At 37.5% G+C, this 16,915-nt stretch overlaps 1 long non-coding RNA gene across 3 annotated transcripts in view; it reads left to right on the top strand.

The window, feature by feature from the left end:
- Positions 1-16,915, top strand: part of LOC121521289 — a 72,493-nt gene that overhangs the window by 50,344 nt on the left and 5,234 nt on the right. For 2 of the 3 annotated variants that reach the window (XR_005992838.1, XR_005992839.1), the window contains exon 5: positions 14,633-14,743. This is a non-coding gene — a long non-coding RNA (uncharacterized LOC121521289). Of the gene's footprint in view, positions 1-14,632; positions 14,744-16,915 lie in introns of those variants that run through there. The other variant, XR_005992840.1, reaches the window with a different exon arrangement.

Here is a 16,915-nt window from a genome sequence, read left to right as displayed (position 1 = left end):
GGAATGTTGCGTCCTTAGGGAGGAGGAAGAGGGGGTTAACCCGAGGACTCAAACTTAACTCTGCATGCTTTAAACTCCTTCTCCATCTCAGCTGCAAGTCCAGACAACTCTGCAGATTCAGGCTTTCTGCAGAGGCAAGTTTCAGAGACGGGAGGGACGTGAACCCTCTTCTTATCTAGTTTTATGATTGAAAAGTCACATTTATGCAACACGACAAAAATCCAGGCACTTAACACAGTTACCTACATAGTGAATCTGTGCTTCTCTACTCTTTACTCATTATTAACCATCTTCAACATGGAGTCTGTGAAGGAAAAGTCCCACATTTTTTTAAAGGAAACACAAAATAACAGTTTACAATGAGCTAACCAAAAATTCCGGAGAACAAATGAGTAACTGCTGGTAAACTGTAAGGTGACATGTAGAAGTTGAGTAACCTGTCATTGCATCAATTGGTCACTAGAGGATTACTCAAGAGACAACAACTGTTATATAAGGTACTCAGATTTTTATTAGAGAAAATGTAGAGAGCAAATGAATACCTCACTGCTATCTTTAGTTAACTGGGTAAATAGTGAGGAACTTCTCTTCAAATTTTATAAAGTTACTGATTATTTTCAGCTGATGATCATACTAGGTTGTTACTCAGTATTGAATCATTAATTAACCTCCTGAGACCTGAGCTTTTTCTTTTATAAAGTCTTTTTAGTGTCTCCCTCTTATTTGGGATAAGTAGGACCTGATAAGTTTAAAAGCTCTGCTTTATCTTTTTACAGGAATTAGTTTTTACCAAACATGATGTCTGCAAATCTCCTGAAGGCCCTGTTTCTGCAGAAAATGCAGCACTGGATCAGTTTTTGAGCAGACGTTTGGCCGTGTGGGGGCCTGTTGGTCAGCTGTTGGGGGGGGTCTTCAGGCAGTAAGAGCTTGTTTCAGTCATTGAGAAAGGTACAGTGAGGACATTTTTCTTTGTTTTTTTGATGATGGACCACAAGGACTTGTTAAGGCCAAGTATGAACAAAATTTTCACAAAAAGGTCTGAATTTGTTGGACGTTTTCCTTTCCACAGTCCACACAAATTCCCTGAAAAAATTACCTAAAATTCGGTGTAAATTCTCAACCATATTTTGAAAGTATCTCATTAAAAATATTCTAAAATGTCTTCAAATATTCCCGAAATGTTATCATAAAGCCTCAACTTTTCAATGTAATAATAACACTAGAATTATATAATGCCACTATAATTTACCCCAAAATTTATCCCAGTTTACCCCAAAATTCCATTATGACCATCAAAAATTTTAAAGCAAATTTCCCGTTTTTTTTTTAATTCCACAAAAATTACAAATGTGTTCCCCAAATGTTCATGAAAATGACAGAGAATATAGAAAAAGGAAAAAAGTAAAAACACCACAAAAAAAAATCTGTGTTCTCATCAAATTTATACAACTGTAGATAGATGTGGGATGTCAAAGCGCATGACATTGGCATACAATTTTTAATTGCATATTTCCCTTTCTGAATAATAAATTGAGATTATCCAAAATTTTTTGAAGCACTAGAAGGATAAACAAAATGTATAATAACGAGTAAGACATGAAAAATAAAAGAGTTTATGTTCAGTTTAAAATAGAGGCTAAATAACGGACCAGACCTCCCATGGGTTAAAAAATAAAGCAAATAAGATCAATTTCTGAATAAAAGTTATAATGAATTGAAACATTTAAACAATGAAGCACCCTGGTAAAATGTGGAAATTACAATAAAGTATTTCAATAAAATGATTTACCTTAGAATAGATTTCAAAGAAGGTACTTGTAAAATTTTCTGTTGAGACTGAAAATACATGTGACCACACAAGACAAATTTTTAAATCTTTAATGTCTTATATTTATAGCTCTGTGCCTGTGCCTGAAGTTGTTAGTCTAAAACAAGCACTAACTTGTGCCCTGATAAAAGAATAGGCTCCCGGTGAAGAGACCCCTAAACCTCAATCCTGGCACTATTTGCTACTGATAAGTTACATAACATGGCCCTGAGCCGCCACCACAACCCAAACAGCATGCCATTTTTAGCAGAACCAGACTCAGGACATCCAAGCTCCAGGTAGCGACAAAGCCAATACTAGCCACCTTAGCCCACGGCCCTTAGAAACATACAAACAAGATGAGACTGTTACTGATGCCAGTGTTACGTATGAGAAAGAAGGGCAACAGAAGACAGGATGACAGAGAAAAGTTTGAAAGGAGAGCTTAGAAAGATTAGGGTTAAGAAGGGGCAATACATATATTTTGACATGCTGAACACCCAGTTTTTGCTGAATCTTATACATGTATGTAAAATTTGATTTACCATGAATTTAATGACAAGTGCTTGATTGAACTCCTTTTCATTTCTGAGATACAGCCATTTCTGTAACATACTACTCATTATTTCATTTTATTTTATTTTATTTTACACAAGTGGTAGCATTTTTCTCTAACAAATTTTCACAAAAGCAGTAAAAACAGTCTCCAGTCATCACATGTTCAAAAATGTTTATTTCAGGCGGATTCATTAATTAAAAAATATGTTTAAAAAAAAAAGAAATATAAATGTTGCTGAAAAACCATCCGTTTCTGATATGGCTTCTATTCGCTTCACTACATTACTAAGGAAGCAGAGGGAGGTAGAGTAACAGCCTTGGGGGTTGTAAGAACTCACCCCAGACCAGGGAACTTCCTGGCTCTGCTTCACCTGACCTCTTACTAAACTCGCTCCTAGATTTTCTCATGTGTCATCGCCGTCGTTTGTGTGTATCGTAGGAATAGCTGTGTCTTGTTTGTGGTTGTAATCAGAGGCCATAAGTTTGGGTAGGTAGTATCAGCACTGTCACTACCTGGAGCTTGTATGTATGAAGCCAAGGTCTGATGAAGGCCAATGCTTTTTGGGCTGTGAATGCAAAAAAGGAAAGAGAAAGAGCGAAAAAGTGTCTATGCGCAAAAAGAATTCTAAATTCATTGTTGATGTTAACAGTCGAATTAATCCATCTTTGTTATAGTTTCACTGCTTTATTTCCAGAGAAAAAAATATAAGTCCAATTATTTTTAATCAATCTTGTCTTAAAAGACCTCTACTTTCTCTCTATTTCTACCCCTCTCCTTGCTCTTTCACCTGTCTTCCCTCTCCTGTGCTCCCCATCAGACAATGCTCTGATTGTGCGTCACTTTCTTTTCATCTTTACAGGGGAATGAGGTGTAATTCAAGAGCAATTAAGTCTGCTGCTCATGCAAAGCAAGAATTTAACTACCTTAAGGGAGGGTTTTATAACTAGTGCTAAAAGTTGGACTGCTGTAGCCATTTACAGTATTTCCTTTTATTTATAGAGTGCAGCATGTTTTCAGTGGAAATTTCCATTTACAAGCAATAAAAGTTTCTTTATTGAACTTCATTTAGGACAATCATTTCATAATAATGCATGGCTGGTCTACAATATTTTTACCACTGGTCAGTGAATGCTTCACCTTCAACTTGGATGTTTTTTTGTCTGTTTTGTCCTTTAATATATGATTTAGCAAGCTGATTCATTACAAGTAAAAGTGAGGTTGTTATTTTTATGTTATGGCAGAGATTAGTGTGTACAAACCCATTAATGATACATTTTGTTTTTAAAGTAACAATAAAAAAGACATATAGCTGTTATTTTTAAGCTTATATTTCAGTTCTTTCTTCTTCTTTTTTTCTTCTTCTTCATCTACTGTATCTTCACACCATCAACGTGCTTGCGTTATGACAAAGGCTGTCCATTTTATTACCCTGTTTGCAACGGCTCATCTAAGGACTGAAAATAATAAAGCTATAAACTTTATGTGCTACATGCCAGTTTAATGCTCTGTCTTAACTACAGGTGCAGCTCAGTAAATTAGAATATCATGAGAAAGTTAATTTTTTTTCAGTAGTTCAATTCGAAAAGTAATACATATATATTATTTACATTCATTACACACAAAATGAAATATTTAAAGTGTTTATTTCTCTTAATTGTACTGATTACGACTTGCAGCAAATAAAAACCCAAAATACAATACTTGGAAAATTAGAAAATTGTGATAAAGTTCAATATTGTAAACTAATGGTTTCACAGTAATTAGCTAATCAACTCAAATCACCTGCAAAGGTTTCCTGATTCTTCAAAAGGTCTGTCAGTCTGGGTCAGTAGGCTACACAACCATGGGGGAGACTGCTGACTTGACAGATGTCCAGAAGTCTGTCATTGATACCTGAACAATGAGGGTAAGACACAACAGATCATCTCCAAAGTAGCTTTCTGTTCACAGACTGCTATATCAAAGCATATTGATAACAAATAGAGTGGAAAGAAAAAGTGTGGTAGAAAACATTTGCAGGCAACAGGGTTAACCACAGCCTTCTGTGGATTGTCAAGCAAAACCCATTCAAGAATTTGGGGGAACTTTACAAGGAGTGAACTGAGGCCGGAGTCAGTCCATCAAGAGCAACCACACAGACGTGTCGAGAAATTTGGCTCCAACTGCTGCATTCCTCGTGTCAGCCGCTCCTAAACCAGAGACAACATAAAACGAAAGTTCATTTTGCATTTCATTTGTAAATCAAGGTCCCAGAGTCTGGAGGAAGATCAGAGAGGCATAGAATACAAGATGCTTGAAGTCCAGTTTAAAGCTTTCACAGTCAGTGATGATTTGGGCCACCCCATGTTGGCCACTGTGTTTTCTGAAGTCAACACAGTCATTTACCAGGAAATTTTAGAGCACTTCATTTTTTGTTCTGCTGACAAGCTTCATTTTCCAGCAGGACTTGGCACCTGCTCACACTATCAAAAGCTGGTGAAATGACCATGATATTCCTGTGCTTAACTGGCCAGCAAACTCACCGGATCTGAGCCCCATAGAGAATCTATGGGGTATTGTCAAGAGGAAGATTAGAGACCCAAAAACTCGGACAAGCTGAGGGCCTCTATCAAAGCAACCTGGGCTTCTATAACACTTCAGTGCCACAGGCTGATCGCCTCCCTGCCATGCTGCATTGCTGCAATAATTCATGCAAAAGGAGCCCCGACCAAGTATTGAGTGCATAGAAATGAACATACTTTACAGATAGCAGAAATGCATGTATTAAAAATCCCTTTTCTTTTGGTCTTATGTAATATTTATTCTTTTTTGATACTGAATTTTGGGTTTTCATTAATTAAAAGCCATAATCACCAAAATTAAAAGAAATAAAGACTCTAAATTTTTCACTCTTTTTGTAATGAATTTATTTGAGTTTCACTTTTTTAATCAACCACTGAAATAAATACACTTTTCCACTGTATTCTGATTTATTGAGCTCCACCTGTATACTTTAACTATAAAGTGCATCGTGGCTAGCTGTAAAAGATGATGTTTTACAGTCTTAGTGAAAATAACCTCTAAATATTAAGTGTTTGAATCCAGAAGTACTCTGAGGTCTAGCTTTGTATAATGAGTGGAAATCAGCAGTCTGTCTGACAGATTAACAATCATTTTACTGTTTTCAGACTTAACACCTACCTGCGACTCCTCTGACACTTACTGTAAAGCTGTACGTGCTGCTATAACTCACAGAGCCACAGACATTTCTCACTTTCATCCATACGAGCTCGCATGATGCTGAGATGTTTGGCACTCGTCATGATACATACCTTGGGCCTCCAGCGAGCACACATTGACTCTTACCTTCGTTTCCCATACTTTGGAATTACTGTTTTGGGATTCAAATACATTTTTGCCATTTTATTGAGCCAGGAAAAATTGTTGAAATTGAAAATCTCTTTATTATTGGTGTCCTGGTCAAGATAGGTATCATCAAAAAGCTGACAAAGTTTCCAACAAACAGCTTTACATACAGTTAAATAAAAGATGTCCCTTTTTTAGGGCCTATGGACATTGGTGGTGCACCGTTTTGTTAAATATTTATTTTGGGGGCTTTTGCCCTGCATTTTGTTGGCTCTGAGAACAGGGAGTAGCAATCTTCAAGGCTTCTCTCCCAACTTCAAATCTAACCTTTGGGACATAGAGTAGGAAATGTTATTTTAACCAAGTATGTTAGTTCTATACTGTTCTGTCTGACAAAGGTTATAAAAACAAACACACCACAGTTTGGCATACCATTAGATATGAACATGGACGGTCCCCTTTTCAGTCTTTATTTTTTTAGTCTTAGCAGGATGACGACAGAGCGAATGGAGGGTGAGGGCATTTCCAGAAATGATCTCTGACCAACAGCAGGCCTCTCTCAGCCAGGGGCAGCTTCGCAGGACGTTGACCTCTGTCATCCAGAAGCTCTCCTCTGCCCCGACTGAAACTGAAAGAACGCAGCTTGAAGCCCCCCAGTCTTTGACCTTTCAGCCCAAGCACAGCCATAAGTTTGGGACTTTATAAGACTTTAGCTCAGTTATATAATCCTCAGACACTCCAGAGAAAGACCCAGAGATAGGCCAAGGCAGAGGTTTTGTCCCTCATCGACGGCCAAGAACAAACTTACATTAGCAACCAATTCTGAAAGTGAAAAAGTCCAGGGAGAAATCCTTTTCGGAAGATGAAGAGAAGAAGATTAGGATCTTTTAAGAGGAAAATGCTGAAATATCAATCACACTTAATTCCTGCTGTCTCTGAGTCCCTTAGGAAAAATACAGAGGGCTGGAAACATTAAACATGAAAGAAAAAAATGGTGAACTACTTAGGAGGAAAAAAGAAAAGAGGATTTTTAATAAAGTGTGTTAAGCACCTAACCGTGGGGATGGAAAAATCACAGAATCATGAAAGGCAGTGTAAATGAGCTAGATTATTCTTTAAAAATGTACAGGCATGCTAGGAGTAGGAGGGACAGACTTTGATACAGCACTAATAATAAACCAATCAGTTACCAAAAACATAAATGTCATCACTCAGATAACTGTTCATCACTCAGTACCTCAAACTTATCAAACACTAAAGTATATAAGAATGTGAATTTAAAGTCTTAAGAAAATGTGAATTTTTATTGATACAGCCAAGAGTTTCCTCTATGATTAAACAGGGACATGCATCGATAATTTGCTGGACCTTATTAGAATTTGACCAGAACTTCCTTTATACCCCTGAGACATACAGCCATAGCACTTTGTTAGTAACTACATACTGTACCTGAAAAAATACCAGGAATCAACACAAAAGTTATAAGGTAACATTTCCTTCATGAAATTAAATCTCCCAAGCTATAGCTCTTTTGCACACTGAAAAAGATTATCCTCTCAGATTTTCCTTAATTTTCTTAGTTTATTTTATCCTCGACCTTCCAGGGCCAGCTGCTGAGAAGCATCCCCGCAGTATGATGCTACCACCACTGTGTTTTACAGTGGGAATGTTGTGTGGGGTGATGTAAAGTGTTTGGTGTCCTCCAAACATCGAGTATTGTCTGATGGCCAAAAAGTGCCACTTTGGTCTCATTGGCCCAAATAACTTTTTTCCACTTGGTGATAGAATTTTTCCACATGCCTTTTGGTGAACTCTAGTACAGATTTAATCTGAGTTTTCTTCAGCAGAAGCTTTCTCTTTCCCACTCTCCCACAAAGCTTTGACTAAAGAACCCAGGCACCAGTTGTTGTATGCAGTCTCTCTCATCTCAGCTGCTGAAGCTTGGAACTCTTTCAGAGTAGTCATAGGTGTCTTGGTGGTCTCTCTCACTAGTCTCCTTCTTGCACGCTCACTCAGTTTGTGAGGATGGTCTGATCTAGACAGATTTACACATGTGACATACTCCCTTCATTTCTTGACGATGGATTTCACTGAACTCAGGATGCTTAGTGCCTTTGAAATTATTTTGTATAATCCCCTGACTTATACTGTTCAATAACCTTTTCTCTGAGTTGCTTGGAGTGTTCTTTTGTCTTCATGGTGTAATGGTAGCCAGGAATACTGATGAACCAGTGACTGGACTTTCCAGACACAGGTGTCTTTATACTACAATCACTTGAGACACATTGACTGCATTCAGCTGATCCCCATTTCACTGATTGTGAGACTACCATTGGCTGGACCTCTGTTGAGTTAGGTCAGTTACTTTCAAGGGGGTGAAAATTTATGCATTTATTTTAACTGACATTTTTATTTAATTGACATTATTTTGTAGAAATCTGTTGTCACTTTGACAAAGATGTTTTTTGCAGTTATTTGTCCAAAAAGCCAAATTATATTGACCATGATGGATTTAAAACCACACGTGTGTGAGGAGAAGGAGAGAAAGCAGGCTTGTGCGCTGATGATCCCGACTTATGAAGCTTATTTTGTTGCAACCTGTTATCCTTTCCTCCTTAACAAACAGGGACACTATACTTACAATTTTAAGTGAAATTTTCCCACATTATCAGAATAAAACTTGCGAAAGTTCAATATATTGTGCATTTCCTGCAATCCTGCACTGGAATTCAGGCCCTGACAGTGATCACATATCAAACTTTTTACTGGCACTGTATCAAAGTTTAAAATTCTTGTATTGTGGCAGCCTTACTCTGGATAGTTTGATTGATGCAAACAGACATGAGAAGATAAAAAACCCTCAGTTATATGTAACCAGGAGGAGTCAGACCTGGAACAATGCAAAACAACTTGCAGAATTTCCTAAACAGTTGTGGTCATCCCTTAAGGCAATAACACAAATGTATTTAATCATGGTAAATTCACTCACAGATGCAGTTGTTGCAATGTTTAATAATCATGATCTCAATATCAATGATTTATGATTATGACTTTTTCATAATCAAGCAGCCCCACTCTACACTTCTGAAAAATGTTCCCAACATTAAACGCTGATGGATGAATATGTCGATCTTGACTGCATACAAACTTTTTCCTGGCAGACCTTTAGTGCAATATCTGAAGTTGGACGTTAACCACAGGAAAGTGATGCATCCTCCCACCTTGGCTATTTCACTCAGGAGTCCAACACTGACAAACTCCCTTAAAAAATTGTAAAATACAATTCCAGGAAATTATAGGGCCTAAATTTCTTGAATTCTAATTCATAAGTTAAAAAAGCTTACACATTTTTTTTTTTCATCTGGGAACATGCCTTGTGCCAGCATGCCACAGATTGATGGAAACAGTCCATGCAGCACAAAAATACACAAGTCTGGACACCCAAACATCCCAGAGCTCAGTATGCATAATAACTTAGAGCAACATCTCCCCCACTCTGAGAGACAGCAGAGTTTCCCCTCAGGCTTGGACAAATCAGGAAGTTATTGTTAGTTTTAAGACCACCACATGGAGAGAATCTGAAGCCTAAACGTGGAAACTTTATCCTCAAACTGTGATGAAACAAAAACACGCTGTCATCCTTTTCCAGTTAATAGAGTCAAGTCCAGGAAGCAGCACAGGCTTAAAATAGGTCATAGGTCAGAAACAAGTTACAACAACAGCAGCTTCTTGTGTTTGTGTGCCAAACAACACAAGTCAAGTCTTGACACCTCTGAAACGCTGCTCATTTCCCATGCATTCCTTCATAGAAGCTATCGTTGTAGAAGAAGTGATAGCGAGGATGGACATAACCCATTCTCTCAGTGTCACCAGTTTCCCAAGCTTCCTGCCTCGGCCTACAGGATTCCCAATTTAACCTGTCAGAGGAGGAAATGCCAGTGAGGGTGTGCAGGGATGGATGTTCTCAAGGATCCAGACGCTGAAAAGGGACCAGTCTTTTTCTAGATTATGGTCTCAGTAACAATCATTTTCTTCTGCTCCAAAAGAGGCAATGAAGCCAAAGTCTGTACAAAACATGGACTTAGTGTAATTGATGTCACTGAAGAGGTATTATGAAGCCCAACAGCAGCGGTGGATATATTAGAAATGTTACCTCTATCTTACTTTTGACAAAAAAAGGCAAAAAAGGAAGTGCCAAGGCAGTTTGGACTTCAGTTGGAACTAAAGATGTGACAGAACAAAGATATGGAGACGTCCTTCAAAATAAAAGCACTCTATAGACATGGCCTATTAAAACTTTGCAACCTATCTTTAGATCCCAACCCACTGGTTTAGAGCCAAGAATACAGTAATTGGCAAGAGAGCGTTCAGTGACTGGTGATCAAATCAGAGTGAATGCTGATGTCCTGTTGCTAACAGCAGTGATGTATAGAGACAAGATTTCCTCATTGTTTACAGTGGTTACACTCTAAAGAAATTGCAAACACACTGACTCTTCTGCACAGGCATGAGCGATGAATCAGGATTTTGTCTGACATATTCTGAAGACGTCTTTCTCTCTGCCTGCTACGGGCTTCTCTGCTCCGTCCTCTGTCATGGCCTCTATTCTCGCTGTTTAATTAGCAAGTTGGCAAATCTGTTTTGTTAAGCCTCTTTAGCATTTCTTAAAGATGAATGTGGGGATGATAGTGTCTGGTATAGAGAGAGCAGTGGAGAGAGACAGTAATGTCTCCTAGTCCCTGAAAGTTTTCCTTAACATCCTGACCTGCAGATTGATGACAGGGTCACAGCGTTGCACAAACACCGATGCCCATAAAATGACCTAAAAAGAAAAATAGAAATAACAGAGAGCAGAGTCACTGCAGACACTTCTTTTGCTTCATGGTAACTTAGAGCAAACTCTTGATTCTAGGAAGCCCCTACACCAAAGCTATTTAATTACAAATTCAGCTGGGCCAAATTTTAAAATCAAGAAACATTGCTGGGCCAGACATGTTCAGCGCCCAGTAGGGAGCTGGTAATGTCAAATTTGGGACCAGTACAGATCAATTTGATGAAAAATATGCACTTTTTATTCAGTCTACCTTTAAAATTTGGCAACATGACAAAAGCACATGAAGATGTGCATAAAAACACAACAACAGAGCTGTATTTGAACATAACCTGGGGTAGCAGAATTTTTTTTCACTTCAATAAAAATAAAATAAATGAGAATGAAAACACAATGAAATTCTGTAAAAAATCTTACAAAGACAAAGTCACATCTTACATAGGCATAACCTTGCAAAGCAGATGGATACGCCTGTTTCCGTGTTTCTCACTGGCGAGTCCATCTTGCAAAGCTCCCATCTGAACCGTTTGGGCCCAGTTAGATTTCGTTAAAAGAAGAACAAAGAACAGCAGTGAGTTGTTTTCTTTTCAAAAATGACAAAAGTCTAATACTTACATGTCTATAGTCGCCATGTTTCATGTTATTCCTCAGTAGCTGCGCAGCTCGATAGCAGCTACGTCATGTGTTTTGTTGCTCTTATTGGAGATGTGATAGAACGTTCATCCAATCACACTCCGAGTTCTTTTCAAATCCTCTGCCTTTTCTCAAAAGTTTCCCATTGAAGCTTTCCCAGATTTCACACATCCATCTGGCGTGTCAGGTTAACCTAGGCATAAACTGCATAAAACTAAATTTGCACAGTTGTAGCTACTGTTGAAAAGGACATGCTTTATACCTGGTACTTTGGGGCCACTTCTGTCGGTCTAAAACACTGTGGGACACTCTGGCATGACCACGGGCTGAGCCACTTAGGGGTTGGTTTGGGGCCACATGTGGCCCCCAGGCCTCTAACTGAATAGGCCTGCCTTACACATTATTTTAAGAAAATCTTACTTGTTCTAACTTTCTCCACTATAAACAAAATGTCAGGTTTTGGTAAGTGTTTACTGTTGTAGTTAACCTTTCTTATTTGCAGATTGTAAATTTAAAAGATAACTAAATTCACCAGATATTTGTAAATTTAGTTGTTTTGTTTTTTTTTTTACTAGATTTGTATTGAAATTCAAATACTGCTATCGTGACAACTCTTTTCCCCGTCAAAAGAAAAAAATGATTTCCTGCTCTTGCCGGGGTGCTATTAACGCCTTTGTGTACCAGAATGCATTGTGTGTAAGCAGCTGCAGCCTTGACCTCACTAAGCTCCATTTCTACAGCCTTATACTGAGGCTTGAATAAATACGTCTAACTTCCCTGTCAGTAAAAACAGAGTCAAATGCATCTATAGTCATAACATCATTTGCACTCAGACTTTGGGATACTAATTTCGCATTTCGTGCCAGTGTCATAACTAGTTTTAATCTCTTTAGGATGTACTTTGTTTGTATACAGTACAGTTATTCCCCTGTCACCTGTGCAAAGGTAGAAAGACACAGCATGTAGGGCTGTAACAATCTTTAACAAAGAAAAAAGTCTGTTTTTTTGTATTTGATGAATATGGAAATATCTCAGTGTGCTTCTACCTGTCAAGCTTGAAGCTTTCTTTTGAAATTTATTCCAGTTTTAATGGAAATGGAAAAAACATCTGACTATTGGGGAATATGGCAGCAATGATAGTTTTCTCTTATTCCTTTAAAACAATTCTGTTTTGATTTAAAGTCTTTGGGGAGAGACTGTGTGGCTCATTGAAAGTGATTTCAAGCAAAAATATAATTCTGTTTCTTACATGTTGCTTTTTGTTTTTTTCATGTGTGTGCATTTAGAAGACATTGAAGATACACTCAACAAAACTACAATGTAAACCTGATAGTTTAGATAACACAAGAACTGCACGAACACCGTGTGGTGAAAACCCTGTGTGGTATTTTGATTGCACGCAAAGAGGCTTTTTGTACTTCTACATCTGTATCAATTAATCTGACACAGATAGCAGAGGCAAGGACGCGGGTTGGTGTCATTTTATCAGTGAAGCGTGGAGCCAGTTAAGGTTGCGTGCCTGATTTATAATCTCTCTTTTCTATAAAACAAATGCATACAAATATTTAAAAACCTGCCAAACACAAAAAAGCAGCACCACTCTATATTTGCTATGTCAGATTTGTCAAGTTAATATCGATTTCCTCAAGATTATCGCAACAGTTATAATGGAGGTTGAGTTGATAGTTTCTCTGAAACCTCTCCTGAATAGAAACCTTTATTGCCGCTTGGTTTATTTGTCTTGGACTGAGTGACTAAAAACTTAATAATGATAATAATAATAACTTTATTTATACAGCACCTTTAAAAACAGATGTTTACAAAGTGCTTTAACAGGCACAGCAATAGCAAGAACTCAGGGATTCACAAATTAAACAAATTAGTGATAAAACAAAGAGAGTAAGTCTTGACATCATTGAAAATGAGGGAACACCCTCAATGATTTTTCGAGATTAAATAAAGGTTGAATGAATGAATGAATGAATGAATGAATGATAATCAAACAGAAATTCAAAACAAACTTAAACAAGTCTATGGGATTAGCAAAATTGAAAGGAATGGGAATGACATAGATGACATTGAAGGCAGTTAAAATACTAAAAGATGAAAATATCCAGGAAAAGACAGTATGATAGAATATGAAAGTAAAACTGTATACACACATTAAGAAGGTATCGCATCATTAGCAATAAAACAAAAAAAGCAGATAAAAGAGAAGGAATAGGTAAAATATTGAAAATAAAGGATATTAAGATGGCAATGTAAGGAAAAGTCAAGGATAAAAGGAGTAAGAAAAGCAAAATTAGTAAAAGAGTGATTATGAAAATAAGTTAAAGGAAGTGTCACGTCACAGCAATTCTGTAAAAGGGAGGGTTTTTTGTTTATATATATTTATTGTACAATTTCATTATAAATGATTAATTAATTTTGTAACATAGTCCATGTTTCCATACACAGATGAATACAATTGTTATATACACATATGTACTCATATATACAAAAAAGGTTTTACAATACATACTATTGGTATTTTCTGTGTTTTTATGAACATATGTTACAATTAGCTCTATACTATTATTAACATATATATTATGATTCAATATTACTTGTACATTGTTTTGTTTTACCCTTATTCAGTGACCCTCCATCATTAAACAAGCTCAAAGAAATAGTAATAATAATATTAATGACAATGATAGTAGTTCAACTCAAAAATAACAAAAAAAAAAAGAAAAGAAAAGCGAGTTTTAATGAGTGATTTAGAAGATCTTACTGAATCCGCCAGCCTTATCTCCTCGGGCAGGCCGTTCCAAAGTTGAGGGGTCCTGACAGCAAAAGCCCTATCTCTTAAAAACTTAAACAACAAAAGTAATCAACATCTGCTCAGGATGTTGTACACTGTTAAAGTTAGAACTCCAACTATACCTTAAATTTTCTTTTCAGGTATCATACTAGTAAAACACAAATGGTATCCAGATTTTTTTTTGATACCACAGCAACAACAATGATCTCCTGGTACCCAAAACTGGTGAATTTAGTAAATAAATATTTTTTTGTTTCCAATTTGCACATAAGAAAGATCCACTGAGCTGTAAACACACACGAAAACTTGACATTCTGTTCAATTAAAGGTAAAAAAACAAACAGGTTTCCTTTAAATAATAAATAGGGCCTACTAAAATCAAGTATTTCCTCCAAATCATCAGAGGAAGTGTCTGCAGTGATTCTGCTTGCTGTCATTTCTGTTTTTTCTTATTGAGGTCATTTCATGGCTGTCAATGTTTGTGCAGGGCTGTGAGGCTGCCATTAGTCTGCAGGTCGGGATGTCAAGGAAAACTTTTAAGGACCAGGAGACATCACTATCTTTCTGTTCCCTACTGTTTGTAATGAACACTAACGTTAATGCTTACATCTTTAAGAGATGCTGAAGAGACTAAGAAAGCATATTTGCCAACAGGTGAATTAAACAGCTGACGAGGGCAGAGACTGACGGAGGTTGGAGCAGAGAGAGGCATGCAGTGTGGGAAACAAAGGCACGTTTGATTCAGGCACCTGAATCTTCCTTCAGGTTTGTGTCGATGTGTTGGCTTGTTTACATCTTCTTTAGAGTGTAGCTGACCCAATAAGGAAATACCACCTTCTCTTTTTTTATTACTGCTCTGTTTTAACAATAGGACATTTGATCACCCACCGCTGTCTCGCTCTCTCTCTCTGTCTCTGTCTCTGTCTCTCTCCTTGCAGCAGCTTAGAATTGAAATACAAATTTGTCTGTTTTTTTTTTTATTTGGTATTTTCAGTTCTACTGAAGATAAGAAATAATGAATATTGTGTTGCCTAGAGCAGGATGTTCTAAACAAAGAATGAAGTATCAACATTTTGACAGCCTGAAAGCATCAAATGGCTACATGGAAAGAATGTCAAGTAGCAAGTTCACTGAAGCACAGAGTGCCAAGTTCATAGTGCTCATTCATGCCAGTTGCTGAGCAGTTCCAGATTTACTGGTTTGAAGACCCATGTGAAGTTTTTTTTCAGTGTTATGATTTTTTCTCTATAGTTTTTTGGCATTACTCTTTGGATGGCATTTTCACACTTAAACAGAATTTAAGGAATTTGTTTGATTGCAGCAAAGTTTTAATCAGACATCCTTGGTTCCGATTTTTATATATAATCCCTTGTTACATTACCTCTTCAACGTGTCTTGCTATTACTGTAATGCTGTGGTCAGGCTACATGTTATAAGCATGATTACAGCCTGATCTGCCAGTTGTGATGTTACAAGAACTGTTAATTCTGATGATATATAATTTTAATCATTTCATCCTGGGTAGTGAGTGATAAAGTTGCCTCATGACCTCCAGACAGAACATCTAGCATGTTTGTGTTTTTCTTTCTGCCTTCTTGATTTGTTCCGACATGTTAGTGACGTTGGTCAATAAGAGCTCAGAGCGCTCTACAGAAGCGCACAGAAGCCATGATGGTAAACAAACCAAAAGCCAAAGTGAAAAACTAATGATGAAATTGTGGCTGCTGGATGAAAATATGAGACAGTCTTTAAAGGAACCCTATACTATAAGACAAGTTCATCTTATTGGATATTTCTGTCTCTTAATAACTAACTTAATAGCTCTCTGCAATAAATCTTGAACTGTTGGAAAGCCTGTTAATTTATCTTTTAAATGTTGCTGCATTTGTGAGGAACATGCACTTGTGGGATGAGCAGCAGAGCTGAGTATGTGGGTTTTGCCCATGAATAATTTGACAGGTCTTCTCTGCCAGTTCCAGACAGCTTATTCTGCTGTTGCTATTGACTTATTCTGAGTTTCTGGTATACTCCAGGTGCTGACATCAGGTGCCTGATTGTCATGTATGGAGGCAGTCTCAATGCAGTTGAAACTATCACCTACAAGATGACAACGCTCACCCCCGCAGAGTGAGGTTTATCAGAGACTACCTCAATAATTTGGGAGTAGAGAGGATGGAATGGCCTACCAGCAGTCCTGACCTCAACCCCATTGAACACTAGTGGGATCAGCTTGGATCACATGGCTGACTTGCAACAAATGCTGATTGAAGAATGGGATGCCATCCCACAGCAGTGTGGGACTAGGCTGGTGACCAGCATGAGGAGGAGGAGCCAGGCTGTTGTAGCTGTGTATGTTTCTTCCACACGCTACTGAGGCTCCTGTTTGTTAAATGAATAAATTGTTAAATTGTCAGTATGTCTTGTTTCTTCAGTGTTCAATCATCCAACCCACCAAACAAGAGTCAGAAGCAATAGCAGAATAAGCTGTTTGGAATCGGTAGAGATTTGGAAAATTTTTCATGGGTACAACCTACATACTCAGCTCTGCTGCTCATCCCACAAATGCATGTTCCTTATAAATGTGGGACAATTTAAAAGGGAGATAAACAGGCTTTCCAAAGGCATAAGATTAATTGCCAAGAGGCATTGTTAGAACAAAGAATTAATCCACCAAACACAAATTTCCTCCTTTCTGTGGTAAGTTAAGTGTATTAACTATTAATTTGGTTGGATTAGACCAAGACCTAGATTTTAGATCCTTTTAGATCTTTTTAAAATGATGAACAGTCGTATTGGGGGTCGACATGTTTGGGCATGCATTGCATAGTGCACTCTTACACCTCTTGATTTAAAATATTGTAAATGTTTTACAAAAGTTTGCCTGAATTGCAAACCAAAATCTCTTTTACACCAACTCTGAGCTGCAAAATGTTCTGG

This window comes from Cheilinus undulatus, linkage group 14 (genome assembly GCF_018320785.1).
Source record: "Cheilinus undulatus linkage group 14, ASM1832078v1, whole genome shotgun sequence".
Classification (NCBI taxonomy): Eukaryota; Metazoa; Chordata; class Actinopteri; order Labriformes; family Labridae; genus Cheilinus; species Cheilinus undulatus.
Note: the sequence above shows the minus strand (reverse complement) of the source record. Positions and strands in the feature narration are given on the sequence as shown.